Below are 24,244 nucleotides of genomic sequence, written 5' to 3'. Positions count from 1 at the left end.
GTTTTATCACTGGTAAAATTGGGTTAGAGAATAAGACTCAACCCTTGAGCCTAGATGGACTTCTTAATGCTTCCCTCCCACCTTGAGTTTTGTCTTTGGGACTCACGCATGGCAAAACAGGCTTCTATGAACAATCATGTCTGATCATGGTTTTCATCATGCCCCTTGAACAAAGCAAGGACACATAAACACAGCAACTGGGAATAAATCAGCCTTGCCCAGGACGGAATTATGGACCAGTGGATATTGGACTCTTTTCATTTCACCAATCAAATCAAATCTCCCTCCTTGCATTTGGAGGAGCAAGTACAACCCGGCAGCAGTTTCAAACCCATTCCATGGAAACACACAGAAAGAAGGATTGTTCTCTTTAAATTATTCATCTATTTATTTCTTGTTATCTAGCACGGAACATAGTAAGCATTAACAAATAGATATATGACTCACATGTATTCATTTACTGAAGCCTGGCAACTACAGAATATTATAACTGGTGGCAGTAGGTAGAAAATGAGCTACGTTTGTAATTTAGCAATGAGGGACATTTTCAATGGAGATCATTTTGGATGGCATTTCAGGTTCTCACTTAGGAAGAAGGGAACAAGGGAAAAAAGCTAGAGCAAACTGTCTTACTAGTTCTCCCTTGCATTGTACAGCTCGGCATCCCACCCGTAAGCTTGGATTTGGACAGCAAATTGCCAAAGAAGAAAGCACTCAAAGCTCCACTTCAAGTTCTGTATTGTAAAAATGTGGTAATTTAATTGAAAGGCTAACTTCCTCACCATGTAGCCTTTAAAAAATGGGGTTGCTATGTGCATTAATGCTTCATGGAGAAGCTAAGGTGACTTCTTGGATGTTCTATGCTTAGAAATGTTACTGTGCGGTGGGAAGATTCTCATTTCTCTATATGTGTCAGACAGTTCTCTGTGTGCTCTGTGTTGTTCAACACTATTGCATTTTGGCTGCTCTTCAATGCAGAGTACTTCTAGGCCTTACATATTTATGATAACTTCAGGCCATCTGCTGCTCAGCTACTATCAGAGAATGAGGAACAATTTTCAACTTCAACAAAGCCATACTCTCCACACCAAAGCACTTCTCATGGTATTTATCTTCTAGTGCACTAATTTTTGTTGTTCTAAACTCTCGTTTAATTATTACTTGGTAGTTTTTTTTTTTTTTTTTTTTTTTTTTTTACAATTATCCTTCCTGCCACCCTCTTGTCTCCTCACCAAAAATCAACATGCTGCCCTTTATTTCTGGGCCGATAATCAAGGTTCTAAACATGACAAAGATTCATTTTGACCTTCTGATTTAGCATGTAAATTAGGATACTTGAAGCAGAATGCTCCATATTTTCTTCCAGTCTGTGTATAATGCCAACAGATTGGTATGAATTAAAATGGAACACTTAGAAAAAGATACCGTTTATAAAATGTCAATTAGAGATAGCAAGACTGCATATGAAAGTTAGCTAACTGGGGATATCAGTTAGAATTGTTTTCCCTATTGCTTATTACCACCTTTATTATTTTGTAACAGAGTAAAAATTTATCATAACATCCATTTTGTTATTTTGAAAAACCTAGTGAACATAGATATGTATTAATATTCATTTGCTGCATTTACTTGGAAATAAATCTGAAGATACCAGTGGCTGGCCTGTATCTTGTACCACATTGTAGATTTCTAGCTTCTGGAAAAAAATACACTGAATTTCATGTACAGTATTTGAATGATTAGGGGACAAGTTCAAAATTCAAATTCTGGATTTTTCTTTCCACCTATGAATAGGCTTTCATAATTATCTTGTTCAGAGATTGGTCAACTATGGTTCTTGGTCAAATCTTGCCCACTGTATCTTTTTGTAGGGCTCATGAGCTGAGAATAATCTTGACATTTTTAAGTGGTAATGTTTAAAATGATTTTACTGATATAACAGCCTTGATTTTGCAGTTTGGCCTCTAAAGCCTAAAATGTTTACTATTTGGTCTTTTATTTATTATTTATTTATTATTATTTTTTTTTGAGATGGAGTTTCGCTCGTTACCCAGGCTGGAGTGCAATGGCACAATCTCGGCTCACTGCAACCTCCGCCTCCTGGGTTCAGGCAATTCTCCTGCCTCAGCCTCCTGAGTAGCTGGGATTACAGGCACGCACCACCGTGCCCAGCTAATTTTTTTTTTTTTTTTTTTGTATTTTTAGTAGAGACGGGGTTTCACCATGTTGACCAGGATGGTCTTGATCTCTGGATCTCGTGATCCACCCGCCTCGGCCTCCCAAAGTGCTGGGATTACAGGCTTGAGCCACCGTATTTGGTCTTTTAAGAAACAGTTTGCTAACCATGGATCTGGATTATGGTGATAAGACCTAAATGAATTGCCACGATAGATGTGTAGTAGGTAAAAATGTCTTTCTGGGCCACATTCTTGTTGTGTCAACAGATACTTGTAGTAAGAAAAGCACCACTGAAATTTGTGCTGTGTGTGGAAATGCCTTAAGAACTGAGAAGCTGCTTAATCCCGGCTTTTCATGTAATCCACTGAGCAGCTATCCGGTGGAAAACAGATTTGGGTGATTCTTAACCTGGACCTATGTATTTCCCCCAAAGGCTGTAGCAAAATTCACAGGGATTCTAGAGCTAGTTCAAAGCTATGATGGCCCGTTAGGCAAAGACAGAGTCAAACAGGGATGCATCAGCAAAACAATAATTCCTTCCAATATTTTGGCCCAGAGGGGAATGGATGATAGTTTCACTTGGAAACCTACATGCCTGTCACCATCAGAAAAACAGTATTTATTAAATATTCTATCTCTTTAAAAATAAAAACAAATAGCTCTGGCATGGTGGGTAAACTTTCTTGGGATTTAAATCCAGAAGAATTCTGGCTGTGAAATTCTGGGGTCTGGAGGGAGTTGTGCAAGTTAATGACGGGCTTTTTCATCCAGGCGGCTATTGGCCATTCAACACTTGAAAGCCCAGTTCGCTCTGCAACAGGCAAAGGGGTGGCATCTTCTCTCTTCTCGAATTCTTGCCTCTCTCCCACAGCTTGGTGAGAAAACTGCTGTCCCATTATTTTGATCTCATAACTTTGCGTTTTCCTTAGCCTCATTTTTAATTCCCTGTCTTGTTAATGAAGATTCCAGCTTGCTTCTTCAAGTACTTCAGTTCTTGTTAAATTGTGGAATATGCACCTGGTAGAAGAACTTGACTTTCCTTTCTCCTAAGTTTTGACAAACGTGCCTTAACGAATTTCTTCAAAAGTGGCCTCCCCATTCTGGTATCAGTCCCTGGCAAGCTGAGAAGCAAGAGTGGAACAGACCAGTTAGGGAGGTGAGTCTGGACAGGAAGGCAGAGAACTCATACTCCCTAAGCTGGGGCAGTTGCCTGGGCCTCTCCTATGTAAGGAGTCATGGGATTAAATTGGGACCATGTGGCTAACAAAGGGATAGCTTTCCCATTTCAGGCTTCTTGATTTAATCACAACCACAAATCCCATTTTACCAGGTGCTATGGTGTGAATGTTTATGTCCCCCTCAAATTCATATGTTGAAATCCTAATCCCCAAGGTGATAGTATTAAGAGGTGGGCCCGTTGGGAGGTGATTAGGTTATGAAAGCAGGGGCTTCATCAGTGGGATGAGTACCTTTATGAAAGAAACTGCAGAGCTAGTCTATTCCACTGTATGAGGACAGAGAAAGCTTTGTTCTAGGACCAGGAATCACGCCTTCTGGAGACACCTTGATCTTGGCCTTCCCAGCCTCCAGAACTGTAAGAAATAAAGGTTTGTTGTTTATCTAAGCCACCCAAATTATAGTATGTCTTTATAGCAGCCGGAATGAACTAAGATACCAGGTAAGGCGACATATTCATAATGTTCTAGGAATTAGGATGTGAACATCTCGGTGGGGTGGCAGGGGAGGGGGGCATTATTCTGTCTGCCACAAACTCCTGACACTTTGCTGCTCAAAAGCTCTTCAGTGGCTCCCTGTTGCCTAGAAAGTAAAGCATTTTTCAAGGTATGTCTTTCTTTTAACATAAAACAAACCAGGACTGCAGTAAAACAGATTGCAGTTTTCTTTTCATCTTGATTTACCAGTGACACATTTAAACGTAATTGCAATGACCATGCTGAAATTTCAACTTGCATATTTTATTCTTTTTCTTGCTCCTTTTAAATTTTGTATGACTTAATTTTACTTGTGCTTCTCTTAAAAAGTTTATGGTTTTATCTTGTATGTAGTTTTATTTTAGTAAAAAACAGTTTTATAAGTTTTAACAAGAATTCAAACATAGCCTGAGTCTGAATATACCATAAACTACTGAATTATAAACTTTGACTTGTGTGGCATATGAATTCTATCTCAAGCCATTATTCACACATTTATATGAATCTAAACAGCAAATGATTTTATATTTTTCTGCTCTTGAAGGTGTGCATGCCCCAAATGAGCAGTGTCCCTTGAATGTAGCTAAATGTTCAACAGCTGCCGTCATGCATGAAGCTGGAAACTATCCCTCTTATAAAAATTCAAGATTCCAGAACATTTCTAATAAGTTCTACTTATTCTGGTTGTTTTAATTTTGTTCCCACTTATATTGTCAAAACACCATACTTTTGAAAAAATTGATGGCTCTTAATTTTGTTGAAGAGAGGAAGCCATTTTCTTTGCTCCATAATTACAAGACATTTATATGTGTAGATTTATAAACACCAATTAACACGACAAATTGGGTGAATGTGTTTTTCATTTCAGCATTAACTCTTCTCCATTCATCTTTGTATACACACCTGCCTTCAGCATATCTCCATTTACCAATTGCATCAAGCAAATTTTGGTACATAGGCATCATAAAAGATGAAAGAATATTGCCATGCCAACCTTTAAGAAAAACAGGATGGTCTAGATTTTTCTTTTGAGATCCTGTGTAATGAAATCCTTGCTGTTGAATAACAACTGGATGAAAATACACCTATATTATATTCTTTTTGAGAAATATGCTGTTCGTTCATCAACCATTTCATTAAACAATTAAAAAAATTGTAGTGAAATGCAAAAAGCATAGAATTTACCATTTTACCCATGTTTAAGTGTACAGTTCAGTGATGTTATGTATACTTATACGGATCCATCTGTGGAACGCTCTTCATTTTACAAAGCTGAAACTCTGTCCCCATTAAACAATAACTGCTCAGTATCCGTCACCCTCAGCCTCTGACAACAGCCATTCTACTTTCTGTCTTTACGAATTTGACTAGGTACCTCATATAAGTGGAATCATACAGCATTTTTCTTTTTGTGACCAGCTTTTTTCATTTAGATAATATCCTCATGTTCTTCCATGTTATAACGTGTCAGAACTGTTGTCTTCTTTAAACCTGATGACATTTCATCGTATGTATGTACCACATTTTGTTCATTCATCAGTTGATGGGCATTTGGGTTGCTTCCATCTTTTGGTTGTTGCAATAATATTACTATGAATATAAGTCCCTACCTTTAATTCTCTTCAATATATATCCACAAATAGGATTACCAGATCATGTGGTAATTCTATTTCTATTTTTTTTTTTAAGGAAAAAAAATATGGTTTTCTACAGCAGTTGTACCATTTTACATTTCTGCCAGCAGTGCACAAAGGTTCTATTTTCTCCACATCTTTGACAACATTTGTTATTTTCTGTTTTGTTTATTTACTTTTTTTGATAGCCATTGTAATGAGTGGGAGCAGGTATTTCTTTGTGGTGTTGACTTGCATTTCCCTTGTAATTAGTGATGTTGAGTATCTTTTCATGTGCTTTTTGGCCACTTGTATATATTTGGAGTAATGTCTGTTCAAGTCCTTTAGCCATTTTTAAATTGGGGTGTTGGTTTTCTTGTCTTTGAGTTATAGGGATTGCTTATATATTCTGGATATTAACCTCTTGTCAGAGATATGATTTGCACATAGTTCCTTTCATCCTGTGGGTTGCTTTTTCAAGCTGTTAGTTGTGTCTTTTGATGCATGCAAGTTTTAAATTTTGATGTAGTTCATTTAAAAATTTTTCTTTTGATGTTTGTGCTTTTGGTCATGTCCAAGAAATCACTATCAAATCTAATGTCATGAAGCTTTTCCCCGTTTCTTCTAAGAGTTTATAGTTTTAGTCTTACACTTAGGTTTTTGATCCATTTTGCGTTGTACATATAGGTTTTAGAAATAGTGAATAGCAACCCTGCCACATTGTTTTGGAATGTATAATTCTAGCATATATTTAGTTGCACCATGTCTTTTTGGCTCTTAAGGTCAAAGAATTTCATCTGTTCCTTAAAAGTTGGGAGATATTATATATATTGGAATTATATAGACTGTAGTAATGTATAATTTCTTTAAATTTGTACCTTATATTCAGGTGTTTGTTATTCTACAGTGTGTCACTAATTTTTCACCTATTGCTTTCTTTCCTGATCATTATTAAATATGCCCACTGCAACCAGCAAGTGGTTTATTTAGGGTCTTTAGAATTTGCCCTGAGTTTTTAGCAATTTTTCCCATATAGCTCTTTATTTTACTTAGGCCACAAGAACTGTAATTTCTAGCTGAATCCGAGTGCTAAGCTGGCCTCCGAACCAGTGGACTGGGGTGGGGATGGGGGGCATGAAACCTGCTGAGATACCATCCATGGCAACTGTAGGAGTGTTTACTCCCACAATCCCAGGCAGCATAGCTCACAGCTCCAAGAGAGGGCCCCCTCCTTCTGCTTGAAGAAAGGAGAGGGAGGAGTAAAGAGGACTTCATCTTGTATCTTGGTTACCAGCCCAGACACAGTAGGATAGGGCATTAGTCAGGGTTGTGAAGTCCCTGTTCCAGGCCCTAGCTCCCAGACGACATTTCTAGATTGTGATGGTGAATACTGAGTGTCAGTTTGTTTGGATTGAAGGATGCAAAGTATTGTTCCAGGGTGTGTCTGTGATGGTGTTGCCAAATGAGATTAACATTTGAGTTATTGGACTGGGAAAGGCAGATCCCCCCTCAATCTGGGTGGGCACCATCTAAATCAGCTGCCAGTGCAGCCAGAATAAAAGCAGGCAGAAGAACATGAAGCGATTAGACTGGCTTAGCATCCCAGCCTACATCTTTGTCCTATGCTGGATACTTCCTGCCCTTGAACGTCGGACTCTAAATTGTTCAGTTTTGGGACTTGGATTGGTTTCCTTGCTCCTCAGTGTGCAGACAGCCTATTGTGGGACTTTGTGATTGTGTGAGTTAATACTCCTCAATAAACTCCCCTATATATACACATCTATCCTATTAGTTCTGTCCCTCCAGATAATCCTGACTAATACAGATTAGATACATCCTGGGCCAGAAGAGTATCCACTGCCTTGATGGGAAGGACCCAGTCCTGGCAGGATCCATCATCTACTGACTGAAGACCCTGAAGAATAGCAGTGCTTCCCAGGTAGTATGCCATGGTATGGGCCTTGGGTGAGACTGAGATATTCTGGCTTCAGGTACCAGCTTGGCCACAGTGGGATGGAGCACCATGTGAGCTCTCGGTGTCCCTGATTCTAGGCCTTGGTTCTTGGATGGCATTTCTGGACCTGCCTGGGGCCAGAGGGAAGCCCACTGCCCTGAAGGGTGAGTCCCAGGCCTGGCAGCATTCACCACAAGCTGACTGAAGAGCCCTCGGGCCTGAGGGAACATCGGTGGTAGCCTGGCAGTACTCCCTGTGAGCCTGTGGTGGTGGCAGCGGCCATTGGGTAAGGCTCTGCCTGTGGAAAGGGGAAGGAAGAATGGGAAGGATTGTGTCACATGATTTGAATGCCAGCTCAGCTTCAGTAGAAATGAATACCAGCTAGATTTCTAAGGTGTTTGACTCCAGTCCCTGGCTCCTGGACAGCATCCCTGGGCCTGCCCAGGGCCTGGAGGAGCTTGCCATGCTGAAGGGAAAGATACAAATGTGGATGGCTTCCTCACCTGCTGATTGTAGAGCCCTAAGGTATTGAGCAAACATAGGCAGTAGCCAGGTATTGGGTACAGCAGGCCTTGGGTGAGACCCAGTGCTATGCTGCCATTAGGTCTAACTCAGTGCAGTCTGGTGGTGGCCACAGGGGTGTTTGTGTCACCCCACATCTGGCACCAAGCAGCTCAGCACAGAGAGAGACTCCATTTGTTTGGGAGAAAGTAAGGGAAGAGAACACCAGTCTCTGCCTGGTAATCCAGAGAATTCTTTCAGCTCTTATTCAAGACCACCAAGGTGGTACCTCTACGAGTATGCAAGAATCATAGTGTTACTGGGCTTGCAGTGCCCCTAATGCAGACATGGCTTAGATCACATCCTTTTGAATACCTGGAAAGCCTTCCCAAAAGAGGATGGGTACAAACAAACTCTGACAGCAAAGACCACATTAAATAACAAACCCTTCAACGCCAACAAACATCCACAAACACCAACACCATCCAGGAGAACATGGTCTCACCAAATGGGCTTGAGATTTAAACAGTAGCTCAAGGATTCAGTTTTTCTTTATCTTTTGCTCTACTTTCCTCTGGTTTTTATATTTATTATTGGGTTCCATGTGGTGGGAAGATGATGACAGTAGCTCAAGCATTACATCCATGTAAATTTCAGTTTAGCAGGATAGAGCGATGAACTGTGGTCGCTAGGGCAGAACACCCTGAGTTAGTCCTCGCTGGGGGATTGCTTGGGTAAGCTCGAGTCAGTAACTCATGACTAAATCAGTTGTTGTGGCTAGGGGTAAATGCAAGGCGTTGGCCATCTTAGGTTGGGCTTAGATGATCCGTAGCAACCAGAAGATTGAGAATGGGGGAAGGGTGTTTTACTAAACGGAAATTGGAGTTGTTAACTAGCATTGAGGGAAATGGATATGAAACTAACAAGTGTCAAAGCTCTCTCCATCTAGAATGTATTGTACCCTCTCTGTTATTAGCATTTGAATCTCTTTGAGATCTAGCTAAGATCTTCACCTCTTTGAGTATTTCCTGCTGAACTCCCAGTACAAAATAATCTATAATTTATCTGAATAACTATGGAATCCGTCCTTTATTTTACAAACATCTGAAGTAATATTTCTCAGATCCTGTGTGCTGAGGACAGAAAGACGTGTGTGTGTGTGTGTGTGTGTGTGTGTGTGTGTGTGTGTGTTTATTGAGACACAAATGTGATTAAAAAACAGACTTAGTTTAGGCTTTCTAATACTTGGTAGGGTATGTTTTTCACCTGTATCTACTTTTGGTTCTGCAACAGCTCTATTTTTTTTCTCTGTCTTTTTGATGGGAGCAATTCCTATGACTTATGTCTCTGCATTAGTGGTATTAATAGGATGGCTATTAAAAATAATAAAGAGAATCAGAATTGTTGGGTCATGTTAAATAATGGTGCTACATTATGCTTTCTGAGGTGTGGAGTGTATATTACTCCCACCTAGAATGATTGACAAAGACGACTTCTTGGCTATTGGCCTGCAGGCGGGGGTGCTAGCTGTGGCATCTGCAGGTAGGCATAGCTGTTCACTAGTGAGATCAATACACAGTGTGGAATTTTGAAAGCAATAGGATAAAAAGAGGGAGTCAGAAAAAGTAGGAGTAATAATGGAAGTGCTAAGGAGAAGGGAGAACAGAACAGCTGAGAATGGTGTGGGGAAGGAAAGAAAGTCATCTGAAGACTAGAGCTGTCCCTATTGTTTATATTTATTTGAAAGTAAGGGACTTGAAAGCCAGCTGTTAGATTACTTTGTATTAATGCTGCATGTATTTAACATGAGTGAAATACAGTGATCTTTATTTACCCTATGGCTTTTTAAATTATGACAGGAAAAATGAAAACAGCCAGCATAGAAAACCTCCCCATGTTCATGATTAGTTCTTCAGGAAGGATAAATAGAGGTGAAAAAAGACACACATTAATTGGTACAATCTTTCCTTTCCTTAGCTGAGGTTCATGGACAGTGACTCCTTAAAACATGAATCCCATGTTCCCACCAATGGCAAAATAAATCCTCATGTATCTACTAAAACATGGCAGAAAGACACTAGAATTTTCAAGAATACATTTTATTCTAAAGAGAGGAGTTTGAAAAAATCAGGGGTTATACAGGTCAGGATCCTTGAAGCTCCTCAGGGAATAGAAGATGTTTATGTCCCATTGATTCTGACAACCTGCCCGCTTTTAAACCCATCAGGGATGGGTTGTACATGGAACAGCTTCAAAATTCCAGTGTCTTGACATATTTTTTGATGACACCATTAAACACAGTAAGGTTACATCTTGAGTTATTATATAGACTGGCACGTAAAGGGATGGCATTTTCTGAATTTCACTTTATTTCTATGGAATTCCTGTTTCTGCACCTACATTTGATTCATTGTTACAGAGTGAATTAAACTTGGATGCATGATGCAGTTTTTAAAGTCTGTAACTCAAGCACAGCAATAAAAATGGCAGCTCCTTTTCTAAAAACAGCCTCAAAGTTTCACTCATTCTTTTCACGAAAGATCCTAATTGTTACTCTCCATGAAGTTCAGCCAACTGTTATAGGAGAGAGCATTAGTTTATACGAAATGTTTTTAATGTTCTCTTGCTCAAATGTAAGCTCAGAGTTAAAATGCCAGTTTTGCAGTTTAGCTTTATGACTAATTATTGCATAAGAAGCAACTGGATTTCCAAATTGGGCTGCCTAGCTATGAACCACCAAATAGGCAGTTTGCTGCAAAACCAAACCCTGAAATGAATTACAAGCCAACAATTAAAATGGAGGGTGTTTTCAATAGAGCAGTGGCCACCTGAGTGCAGTTATTGGCCATATATTCTTTTAATTATTTAGTCTGCTTGGTGAAATTTAAAAACAATATTCTATTCTCCTTTTCTATTTAGTAAATGTTGGGCTCATGCCAGTGGACCATCTTCTTTATTTTCTGAATGAAATCAGATGATCTCACTCAAAGATCCATCTCCCAGGGTAGATGTGGATAAATTGTTTCTATGTCCCTGAAATCAGAGAGTGATTAACTACCTGTATTTGCCTGACAAAATTGAGATGCTTTGCAAAGTCAAGAATAATAAAAGCAGAAATATAGGAAAAATGTGATCCTGCCATTAAGAGACAATATAACTCCTTGATCTCACAGAAGCAGTAGCACAGCTGTATAAGTATCATGAAGAGAATAAGAAGGCTTTTTACCTTTGTGTAGATGGCCATCAATTTAATAGAAATATGAAAGTATCAAACTCATTTTAGTGCTTGAGATTCTGCTTGAATTTAAGATGAAAGGTCTGGGTTTCATCAGGAATGGAAGCAAAGTTGTTTCTATCTTCAGAATGTATTTTGTTCATAATAAGTGGCATTCTTTTAATCTAGTTAATTTGAAAACATCTTAGATGAAAATTATTGCTGCATGAACAATAATTGCAAAATTACATGTGCAACTTCAGACCAATTTAGGAACCCAGAAGATTTCTGTTAACCAGCGGCAGGGCAAGAGACAGTATAAATCTGTTCTGGAACTTTGAAAGCTTTGAGAGGATTATCTTTGGAGTATGTGTGTCATATTTTGAAACAAACAGAGAAAGAATACTACCCTAATGTTAGAAAAAGTCTTTCTCTTTTGGTCTACTGTAGAGGTTTGCAAATTGTGTGACACACTAAGATACTGGAGAAGCTTTTAAAAATCTGAATGCCCAGGTCATATCCAAGATCATGAAATCATAAGATATACCTCCCAGTTTGAGACATCATCTCTCTCTCTTCCAAAAACTTTCCTTGACTCATTGAGGGAAAACATGATTGTCAATGGGTGAGTCCATATGTATAATCATAGCTAATTTTCTTGACCAAAAGTAGAAATAAAATTAATAATTGATGACTTCCCCCCACAAATGATGGAAGGACTTTTTCATTGGCTAACCTCTTATTCTTGATAGCTACTATTTAATAATGTCAGATTAGTTCAGCCTTTCATTTTGCAAATGAGTGAAATGAGCTTGCAAAGATGCATGTTTCTAAGAACAATCCGATTGTTTAATAATTTGAGAAAATCTAGAAAACGAATGAAATCCACTAGTAGGCCATCACATATTGAAGGTCCAGGCTCAGAATTTTTGTTCTTAGAATCAAATCTCTGCCTTAGATTACAGGAGTATGCTTGAGAGGAGGGATGATAAGCTGGTGGCCTGTGGGCCATGTTTGGGCTACTGTGCTGTGTTTCACATTCTGGAAATAATACATTAAGGTTCTAATTTCTAGTTTCTAACAAAACTTTAGCATATCTAGAGCTGAAAAGCTTCTGCTCCCCTAGGACAGGGCTCCTGTTTGTTTCTGTGTCCCACTTGGTTATGTAGCTGCTTTTCTTATTTACCTTGTAGTCTTGGAAGTTTGAGATCTCTGCCTCATGACAAGATAGTGAGGCACAGTATGGTTTATTTCTTGACTGTTTATTTCTTGGGCTTCCTGATAGAAACAAAGTCATTTATTTTCTGAGGTTCTTTTTCTTTAAGTGATGGTATGTTACAAAGAGAAATATAGTCCTCTGCTACATTAGCCTCCTAAGGATGCCATAACAGAGTACCACAAGCTGCGTGCTTAAGACAATAAACATTTATTCTCTCACAGTTCTGGAGACTAGAAGACTAAAATCAAGGTGTTGGCAGGGCTGTGCTCTCTCAGGATTCTCTAGAGGAGAATCCTTGTTGCCTCTTCCAGGGTTTGGTAGTGCCAGGCTTTCCTTGGCTTGCAGTTTGGAGCACTTCAATCCCTACCTCCATTGCCATAACTCCCCTTGCCCCTGTCTTCACATGGTATTTTCCTCTTCTTATAAGGACACCAGCATATCAGATTAGACTTCATCTTAACTTGATTACATAGGGAAAGACCTTATTTCCAAACAAAGTCACTTTCACAGGAATTAGGACTTAAACATATCTTTTGGTAGGACACAATTCAACTCTTAATACTTGTGTTGTGCAGAGAGCATGAACAATGTGAGTTGTGCCCCAGGGCCATGTGTGGTCAGATAGTTAAGGTGGCTCCCTTTCGTGGACCAGGTGGCCTGAGATCAGTCCATAGGAGAAAGATGACTCTGTCTTCCATGACTAAGCTACTACACACATTGGGGATTGCCATAAATACTTTGAAAGAAATAAGTATGTTGAGGAAGTGGGCATAGATGCCAGAGAGCAAAAATGGCCAAAGCGGGGTTCCTGAGATTTGCTTCCTTCCTTCATTAGTGCTAAGGGTGATACAAAAAGGAGGAGAGGTCCTTTCACTGCTCACTGCTCCTGTGTTCTCCCTGCTTGTCGCATTTTGCTTTATTACTATTCCATTGTACCACTTTGTTCCCTGGTTGAGATGCCTCTTCACAAATGTCTGCTTTGAGGTCATTTGCACTAGTAATATATAGGATTCTCCTATCCACATGAATGTGATGCTTCCTACCTGAGAATTTAGTGTATAACATGACTCATTTGAGTATACTCAGCATGGTCCTTTTTCCCCAAATATTTTGTTAAATTGTGAGTATTCTCACTTCATCTAATCTGATAATCTCTGTCTTTTAATTTGTATGCAAAAATCACTTACATTTAATATAATCATTGAAATATTTTTACTTAGGTTTACCATTTTATTATTTTTCTGTTTGTCACCTTTGCCTTTTGCTTCTTTGTTCCCATTTCCTGCCTTGTTTTATTTGAATAAGTTTTAGTATTTCATTTCAATTTATTTATTGGCATTTCTATTTTTCTTTTTAAGTAATTGCTCTAGGGCTTAAAATGTACATATCTGATTTTTCAAAGTCTACATTAAAGTTAATATTTTGACACTGAGCAAAATGTAGAAGCCTCACAAGCATATAGGTTCCTTTATCCTCCTCCCTTCATATGATAATTATCATATAGATTACATCTACATACATTGAAAGCTCTATTAGAGAATGTTATAATTTTTGCTTTCAACAGTTATACATATTTTTAAGAACTTGAGAAAAATAGACTATTTTACCCAGATATTAACAATTTTTGTTGTTCTTCCTTCATTGATGTTCTTCCTTGAAGTTTCCCTTCAGCTTGAAAAATATCCTTTAGCATTTCTTGTAGGGGAATCTATTGCCAGTGAATTGTACACTCATTTTAGAGGTGTGATGTTACCACAGTTTCACTGATGTGTATGGATATATGCTAAATGTGTGAATTTATTTTGTTTTCTGATGAGAAACAAAGTGAATTCATCTAATGAGTATTTTTACAGTGGCTATTGTGTGTCAGGCACTTGTTGAAACTATGATGTATGGTAGTGAATGAATCAAACATTTTTGTCCTCTTGAGCCTAACATCATGTATAGGGAGACGGTCAGTAAATAAGCAAATAAAACATAATATATCACGTCATAAATTCTATGGGGAAAAATAAAGCTGGAGTTGGAGATGTGCTCCCCTAGCTTTATTAAGGCACAATTGACAAATAAAAATTACATCTATTTAAGGTGTCTGATATTTTGATATGTGTTATGAAATGATTATCACAATTAAGCTAATTAACATATCTATCACCTCACATAGTTACCTGTGTGTGTATTGTGTATGTGTGTGGTGAGAATAGTTAAAATCTACTCTTTTAGCAAACCTGAAGTCATTAAAACAGTATGATACTGGCATAAAAACAAGTGCATAGGCCAACAGAATAAAAAGCCCAGGAATAAATCCTCGAATATATGGTCAAGTAGTGCTTGACAAAAATCAACTCCAAATGCATTAAAGATTTAAACGTGGCTGGGTGTGATGGCTCCCACCTATAATCCCAGTTCCTTGGAAGGCCAGGGTGGGAGGATAGCTTGAGCCCAGGAGTTCAAGACCAGCTGAGCAACATAGTGAGACCTTGTCTCTACAAAAATAAAATAAAAATTTAGCCAGGTATGGTGGCACTTGCCTGTAGTCCCAGCTACTTGGGAAGCTGAACTGGGAGGATGGCTTGAGCCCAGGAGTCAGACACTACAGTGATCTACAATCATGCCACTGCACTCCAACATGGGTGACAAGGCGAGACCCTGTCTCTTAAAACAAAACAAAACAAGAACACAAGGCCTGAAACTGTAAAATGCCTAGTGGAAAACATGGGTGAAAAGCTCAGTGATATTGGTCTTGTCAATTATTTTTTGGCCACGATACCAAAAACACTGGCAACAAAAGCAAAAAGTAAACAGGTGGAGACTGCATTAAACAAAAAGTTTCTGCACAGCAAAGACTTTCGCTTTTAAATAGCATGGTCAAGGATGACCTCTCTGAGAAAGAAAATGTTCAAGTAGGGGTCCAAAGTGGCTCCCGCCAGAGGTCATGGCGCTCGTGAAGGCGAGGTCATCAGTTCAAGGCTAACCTGAGCAACCTCATAAGCTCAAACTGATGGGGAAAAAAAAAAAAAAGTTCAAATAAAGATTCAAAGAAGATGAAGGAGCCAGCCCTGATGATATCTGGGGGAAGAATGTTCCAGGTGAGGAGACAGCGAGGGCAGCTGTCCTGAGGCAGAGGTGATTCACATGTTTGAGGAGCAGCAGAAGTGTGGCCAGGGTAGTGAGGGAGAAGGTGATAACGAATGCAGCCAGATAGTTGAGGCTGGAGCTAGAGAGATACTGCTGTGAAAATGAGGTGAGAAAGTATAGCCATGTGTTACATACCACTGCACAAGATTTATGTAGAGAAAGTTGTATTTTATTTTTAAATATTTACTCTTCTGGGCTATGATGGGTCAAAAACCTCAAATACCTAAAGGAATTAGTCTTGTCTCTTACAGAAATATGCAAATGCACATTCAGCATTGCAGTCTTCTAATTTTGCCGGACACACCGGAGAGAGATGACTGAGTTACATCTCTTGATTTTAACTACTGACAACTAAAAAATTTTCAGAGTCTTGAGCCAAATGAATCACCTGTGAGTTGCATTTCTGGTTATATGTTGCTAGTTTTGAATGATGGTCTAGAAGCTTTATGACAAAAGAAGCAGCTCCATTCCATCATTCTTTAAGGAAAATAATGGTTTGTGCATAGATTGCTTTAAATTTGATTTGTATTCTTTATGCCTTCTTTTGTTTAATTTGATGGTCAGGGACTGTGTACCATGGTGAATGACTGGGAGGAAATAATTTTATTTGCAAGTGTTGCTGCTTGTGCTGTAGATCAGATGTGACCTGGTGGGATGAGCCAAGGCTGTCCGATTTGTAAGTGGCTCAAGAACAAGTCCCATGATGCCAATGGGCATTCACCCTCCTCTCTTCTTTCCTCTTCATAATGGCAGACTTTGGACATTCATCTGACTTTATTGCCTGAGAGGTTTATTATTATACTTAGCACAGCTTTCTCCACAGCCTGGTGATATAATTATGATTGTTATCTTCTCCTTATCTTCCCTCTCTCTCCCCTTTATGAGATGAAAACCTCTGGTATAAATATGTGACAGTGAGGGCATGTGCTTTTTCTTCTTCTTAGCCTAATGGATGAACAGCTGGGAGTTAATGAGCTTTTAATAGTGAGTGTAGGGGGTTAGTTTGTCGCAATTTCAGTCTCTGCTGAATACTCTGAGGTCTCGTTGTTTTTTTTGTTTCTCCTTAACATTAGCTTTATTGATACCTGCAAACACCTGTTTAAAATTCACTCAGCATGGAGGGGACATATTTCTCTTTAGATCACCTTGGCCTCAATTGACTCTTCTTTAATTATGAGGCTCCTGTGGAACTTCATGTGAAATTTTATATCTTCATTTTGAAGGACCTAAAAATGTTATATAGGATTACATTTTTATTTAGCACAGAAATAACTTTCTGCATGAGCTTATTTTTTTCCTGACTCTTTTTATTTTTTCTCCTCTGTCCTTAAAGGCAAAAGAAGACAAAAACCTTCTTCCACTAATATATTTCGTAGCAATGTTCTTAGCCTTTATTTCTCATTTATCCTTCCCCAGTAAATTAAAATTTTCTTCAGACCTACCCATTATAAATCCTGAGTCATAAAATGATTTCCTGTAGCTGAAAATAAACCTGATTAGCAATAATACCTAACTTATATGCAGTTTATGGATCACCCATATAAAGCTTACAGATCACTTTTATGCATCTGTATTTTCTCATTTGGTATTCATAAGTACCTTCTGAGATGAGCTAGACAATTATGATTACTATTTTGCAAAGTAGAAAACCAAGATGTAGTACATTATTAAGAGTAAGTGATTATAAAAGCTAATACTTAAATATGGTAAGATTTCAAACAGTACAAAGTATATATAAAAGTTTACCTACCCAGAGGTAACCATAGTTAACGCTTTCCTTCTTTGAAGAGAAGGGGTCTCAAAGTTGCCCAGGCTGGAATGCAGAGGCTATTCTACAGTGTTTACTCATAGGTGTGATTGTAGCACGCTGCAGCCTCAAGCTCTTGGGCTCACATGATCCTGCCATCTCAGCCTCCTGGGTAGCTGGTACTGTAGGCATATGCCACCTCACCTGGCCTCATAGTTAACTATTTTCTTGTGTTTCCTCTAGTACTTTTCTTTTTTAAATTTAATTTAAAGTTCCAGGATACATGTGTGTGATGTGCAGGTTTGTTATAGAGATAAACGTGTGCCATGGTGTCCTCCAGTACTTTTCTAAACTTAGATCTAATTTTTTTTTTTAAACACAATGTAGAGAATGCTCTCCATATCATCCTGCAACTTGCTTTATTAATTTAATTCTATAGGATGGAGAGTAAACATATCTGATATCAGGCCATATAGATCACCTTCCTGCATTATGGGGACTAAACATAGTTTGACCAGTCCCCTGTTGATGGACATATGAGCTGTTTCCAGTTTTTGGTATTTTGAAAGAGTACTGAACAACCTTGTACATGATTGTTGTATGCATTTGCAAATACATCTGTAGAACATCTAGAAGTAGAAATGCTAAGTTAAAGAGTGTGTGCATTTAACATATAGATGCCTACTAAGAAAAGTTTTCTTTTTATTTAGTATTTTCTTGCAATATTTTCACAATATAGCAATTTACACGAAAGGTTGTGCCTTCCCCTCGCAATCTCTCTTAATGCTTTGAATCATAAAGCTTTTCAGAACTGCCAGAGTTATTTTAATTTTTGCTTCTTTAATTATTAGTGAGGTTGAACATCTTCTCATATGATTACAAGCAATTTGTATTTCTGTTTATGCATGACTCTTTGGATTCTCATTCCTTTCTTAATTGATTTTTAAAACTCTTTATGTATTGAAGAACATAGTTCCATCTGTCTTGTTGCAGATCTTTTCCCTAATTTGTGTTTTGACCTTCTTTTTCTCATTTAAGACAAATACTTATTGCGAGAGTAAACAGGGTCCTTATAAAAATAAACTTGGGAAAATCTGAAAAGGAAAAAGAAGAAAACTGAAGTCTCAACAATCTTATTGTTTATTGACAATCACGTCTGTTATTTTGATATTTATTCAGTTCATCCATCTCTTTTTCTCTGTGTGTGTGTGTGTCTGTGATTTTTCTTTGAAGTTTATTTTGCAAACTCTGGAGCCATTTGGAGAGTCAAAAAACTAGGTGGGAAACTCTGAAATAGGTAGATCCATCATTTCTTGGATCACTGTCCCCTTCCATTTTCTTTGAGAAAAATCCTCAGTGTTTACAAATATCTTTTTCTTATTTTCCTAAATGTATTCTTGGGAGGCCTCTCCCCATCTCTGTTTGGTGTTTGGTCACAGTGCTGAGGTTCCCAGGCTGGATGAAGCTCCTCTGTCTGTGCTTGTCTATCTGGTTCGGAGACTGACTGCCTTTTTTACATGAATGACCATGTAATCTGCAAATAGAAATAGTTTTATTTGGTTTTTATTTCTTTTTCTTCCCTAATTTTCACTGGCTAGGGCCTCTAGTTCAATGTTGAATGAAAGTGGTGAGAGCAAATATTTCTGCTTTGTTTCCAGTCTTAGGAGGAATGCGTTTGGTCTTCATAGTTGTGTATGTTTGCTATAGGTTTTCTGTATGTGCCTTTTATCAGGTTGAGGAGATTTCCTTCTATTTCCAATTTGCTGAGAGTTTTATTTCTTATGGGTGGATGCTGAATTTTGTCAAATACTTTTTCTGCATCTATCGAGATGGTCATATTGGTGAGTTACACTGATCTATTTTTAACATTCAATCAACTGTGCATTCCTTGGATACACCTTACTTGACCATTACATATTATTTTTATATACTGCTGGAATTGATTTGCTTTTTTATTGTTATAAAATACACATTTTCAAAACCATTTTAAGGTGATCAATTCAGTGGTCCTTAGTACAGTCACAATGCTGTGCAATCACATGATGGTCTAGTTCCAGAATATTTTCATCACCACAAAGGGAAATCTCATATGCAGATGCTTTAAAGAGCTACTGTCCATTCCTCCTCCCTCTCCTTAGGCCAGGCAATTACTAGTTTGCTTTCTGCTCTATGGATTTGCCGGGTTTGGTTATTTCATGTAAGTGGAATTGTATAGTATGTGGCTTTTTTGTCTATCTTCTTTTTTCACTTAGCATCATGTTTTTAAGTTTCATTTATGTTGTAGCATGAATCAGTACTCAATTTTTTTCAATCACTGAATAATTTATGAATATATCACATTTTATTTATCCATTCATCCATTGATAGACATTTGGGTGGTGTTCACCTTTTGGCTATTTTGAGTAATGTCACCAGAAACATTCATGTATAAGTTTTTGTTTGAAAATCTGTTTTGCACCATTTACATTCCCATCAGAAATGTATGACGTTTCTGATTTCCCCATGCCTTGCTCACACTTTTGTTTTCCTGCTTATAGCCATCTCTTGGGTGGGAACTGGTATCTCATTGTGGTTTTGATTTGCATTTTCCTAAAGACTCATGATGTTGAGCATCTTTTCATATGCTTCTTGGCCATTTGTATATCTTCTTTGGAGAAATATCTATTCAAGTCCTTTATAAAATGACTTTATAAAATGGGTTGTTTGTCTTTTTTTTGTTGTTGAGTTGTAAGAGTTTTTGATGTATTCCGGATGCTAGACCCTTATCAGATACAGAATTCCCAGATATTTTATCCTATTTTCTGTGTTGTCTTTCACTCTTCAAAGTATTCTTTGATACCTAAAGTTTTGAGTTTTGATGAAGTCCAATTTACTTACTTGTTTTGTTTCATTGCTTGTATTGTTGGTGTAACATCTAAGAATTTATTGCCAAATCCAAAGTCATGAAGATTGACTCCCATACTTTTTTTTTTTCTATGACTTTTGTGGTTTTAGTTCTTACCGACTTGCTGGTGTTTAAATGGATTTTTGCATCTATTTTATGAGAGATATTGGTCTGTGATTTCCTTTTTTTAATGTCTTTGGTTTTCATATCAGAGTAATGCTGGCTACATAAAATGAGGTAGTAAATGGTCCCTCCTGTTCTGTTTCCTGGAAGAGTTTGTGTAGAATTGACATTAATTCTTCTTTAAATTTTAGGAAAAATTCAGCAATGAAGCCTTTAGACATGTGGTTTTCTTTGTGGGAAGGTTTTAAAGTGTAACTTTAATGTCTTTATTTGATATAGAGATACTCATGTTGTCAATATCTTTTGGAATGAACATTAGTAGTTTGTTTTTCAGGAAATTTTCAAACAAGTTATCAAACATTGGTATGAAGTTGCTTGTAATATACTGTTGTTTTTCTTAATAATCAGTATAATCTGTAATGATATTTCCTTTTTTGTTAATATTGGTGATACATATTTTTTCTCTTTTGTTCTTGATTAATTTGGGGAGATTTATCAATTTAACTGGCCTTTTCAAAGAGAAAACTTGTTTCATTACTTGCTTTTAATTATTTTTCTGTTTTCTCTTTCATTGCTTCATGCTTTTCCCCCCCCCTTTTTTGCTTTGAATTTAATTTGCTATTTATAGTTTTAAGTTACAAGGAATCTTAAGTTTTTGACTTGTGATTTTTCTTGTTTTTGAATGTAAGGATCTACTTTTATAAATTTCCCTTGGTCACTGCTTTAGATATAGCTCATACATTTTAATATGTTGTATTTTTCATTGTATTAAAAACGTATTCTAAATACTCTTGTGTTTTCCTTTGATCCATGAATTACTTAGGAATGTATTGTCTACTTTTCAATAGTTTGGATTTTTCCAAATATTGTTCTTTTATTTACTTCTAGTGTAAATCTTTTGTAGTTAAAGAGCCTGCTTGGTATGCTTTTTAGGTTTTTGAGTTTTTTTTAATGTCCTAGAATATGATCTGTCTTGATGAATGTTCCATATCGTACTAAAAAATATGTATGCTGATGTTTTTGGGCACACTTGTTCCATAAATACCAGCCAGTTGCAGATTATTTGTTTGCTTGTTTTATCAGTTACTAAGAGTCAAGTTTTAAGGTCTCTGTATTAGTGTGTTTTCATGCTTCTGATAAAGACATACCCAAGCCTTGGCAATTTACAAAAGAAATTGGTTGAATTGGACTTACACTTCCATGTGGCTGTGGAAGACGCACAATCATGGCAGAAGGCAAGGATGAGCAGGTCCCATATTACATAGATGGCAGCAGACAATGAGAATGAGAGAGAGCTTGTGCAAGGGAGTGCCTTTTCTTTAAAACCATCAGATCTCATGAGAGTTATTCACTCTCGCAAGAACAGCATGGGAAAGACCTGCCCCCATGATTCAATTACCTCGCACCAGTTACCTCCCACAATACATGGTAATGCAAGATGAGATATGGGTGGAGACAAAACCAAACCATATCATTCTGCCCTGGGCCCCTCCCAATTCTCATGTCCTCACATTTAAAAAACAATCATGCCTTCCCAACATTCTCCTAAAGTCTTAACTCATTTCAGCATTAACTCAAAAGTTCACAGTCTGGTATCAATTTGAGACAAGGAAAGTCCCTTCTGCCTATGAGCATGTAATATCAAAAGCAGGTTACTTCCTTCCTAGATATAATGGGTGTACATGCATTGGGTTAATATAGCCAATCGGAATGAGAGCAATTAGCCAAAACAAAGGGGCCACAGGTCCCATAGAAGCCCAAAATTCAGTGGGATAGTCAAATCTTAAAGCTCCAAAATGATATCCTTTGACTCCCTGTCTCACGTCAAGGTCATGCTGATGCAAGAGGTGGGCTCCCACAGCCTTGGGCAGCATCACCTCTATGGCTTTGCAAGGTGTATCCCCCCACCCACTTGCTTTCATGGGCTGGCATTGTCTGTGGCTTTTCCAGGGGCATGGTGCAAGCTGTTGGTGGATCTACCATTCTGGGGTCTGGAGGATGGTGGGCCTCTTCTCACAGCTCCACTAGGTGTTGCCCCAATAGGGACTCTGTGTGAGCACTCCAACCCTGCATTTCCCTTTCGCACTGCACTAGCAGAGGTTCTCCATGAGGGCCCTGCCCCTGCAGCAAACTTCTGTCTGGGAATCCATGCATTTCCAAACATCCTCAGAAATCTAGGTGGACCTTCCCAAACCTCAATTCTTGACTTCTGTGCACTCTCAGTCTCAACACCACAGAAAGCTGCCAAGGCTTGGGGCTTCATTCCTCTAAAGCAACAGCCTGAGCTGTATTTAGCACCTTTTAGTCAAGGCTGGAGCAGTTGGAATGCAGAGCACCAAGTCACTAGGCTGCACACAGCAGAGGGAACCTGGGCCCAGCCCATGATACCATTTTTCTCCTAAACCTCTAGACCTGTGATGGGAGGGGCTGCCATAAAGTTCTCTGGTGTGCCCTGGAGACATTTTCCTAATTGATTTGGTGATTAACATTCAGCTCCTTGTTGGTTATGCAAATTTCTACAGCTGGCTTGAATTTCTCCTCAGAAAAATGGGATTTTCTTTTCTATCACATTGTTAGGCTGCAGATTTTCCAAACTTTTGTGGTTTCCCTTTTAAAATGGAATGCCTTTAACAGCACTCAAGTCATCTCTTGAATGCTTTGCTTCTTGGAGAAGTTTCTTCTGCTACCCTACATCATCTCTCAAGTTCAAAGTTCCACAAAGCTCTAGGGCAGGGGCAGAATGCTGCCAGTCTCTTTGCTAAGACGTAGAAGAGTCACTTTTGCTCCAATTCCTGACAAGTTCTTCCTCATCTCCATCTGAGACCACCTCAGCCTGGACCTTACTGTTCGTATCACTATCAGCATTTTGGGCAAAGCCTTTCAACAAGTCTTCAGTAAGTTTCAATCTTTCCCCATTTTCCTGTCTTCTTCTGAGCTCTCCAAACTGTTCCAACCTCTACCTGTTACCTAGTTCCAATGTCACTTCTACGTTTTTGGGTATCTTGTCAGCAACACTCACTCTACGGGTACCAATTTACTGTATTTGTCCGTTTTCATGCTGCTGATAAAGACATACCTGAGACTGGGTAATTTACAAAAGGAACAGGTTTAATTGGATCTACAGTTCCATGTGGCTGGGGAAGTCTCACAATCATGGTGGAAGGCAAGGAGGAGCAAGTCCTGTCTTACTTGGATGGCAGCAGGCAAAGAGAGAATGAGAGAGAGTTTGTGAAGAGGAACACCTCTTTTTAAAACCATCAGATCTTGTAAAACTTGTTCACTGTCATGAGAACAGCATGGGAAAGACCTCCCCCATGACCCAATTACCTCCCACTGGGTCCCTCCAACAATACATGGAAATTCAAGATGAGATGTGGGTGGGGACGCAGCCAAACCATATCAATATCCAGCTATAATTGTGTGCTTATCTGTTTCTTTTAGTTCCACGAGTTTTTAATCTCTGTGTTTTAAAACTCTGGTATTAGATACATACCCATTTAGGATTACAGTGTTATCTTGATATATATTGACTTCTTTATGATTATGAAGTTCCTGTTTTTACTTCTAGTAATAGTCGTTTTTTCTAAAGTTTACTCTGTAATTTAATATTACTATAGTCATTCAAAGTTTCCTATATGAGTGATTACATGGTATATATTTTTCATTTGTTTGCTTTTAATGTATATCTTTATATTTAAAGTGGGTTTCTTATAGACAGCAAATAGTTGGGTTTTGTTGCTTATTTATTCCAAAATCTCTGCCTTTTTAATTAGTGTGTGTAGATGATTTACATTTCACATAATTTTCGATATGGTTGAATTAAAATCTACAGTTGTGTGTTGCTTAACAATGGAGATGCTTTCTAAGAAAGATACTGTTAGGTGATTTTGTCATTGTGCACATATCATAGAGTTACATAAACCTAGATGACTATACACCTAAGTTATATGGTATGGGCTGT

At 38.2% G+C, this 24,244-nt stretch overlaps 1 protein-coding gene across 6 annotated transcripts in view; it reads left to right on the top strand.

The window, feature by feature from the left end:
* The window catches only part of TAFA4 (TAFA chemokine like family member 4), a 210,268-nt gene that overhangs the window by 122,942 nt on the left and 63,082 nt on the right, over positions 1–24,244 (top strand). The gene's annotated exons all lie outside the window — the stretch shown is intronic.

Source organism: Callithrix jacchus, chromosome 15, assembly GCF_049354715.1.
Source record: "Callithrix jacchus isolate 240 chromosome 15, calJac240_pri, whole genome shotgun sequence".
NCBI lineage: Eukaryota > Metazoa > Chordata > Mammalia > Primates > Cebidae > Callithrix > Callithrix jacchus.
Note: the sequence above shows the minus strand (reverse complement) of the source record. Positions and strands in the feature narration are given on the sequence as shown.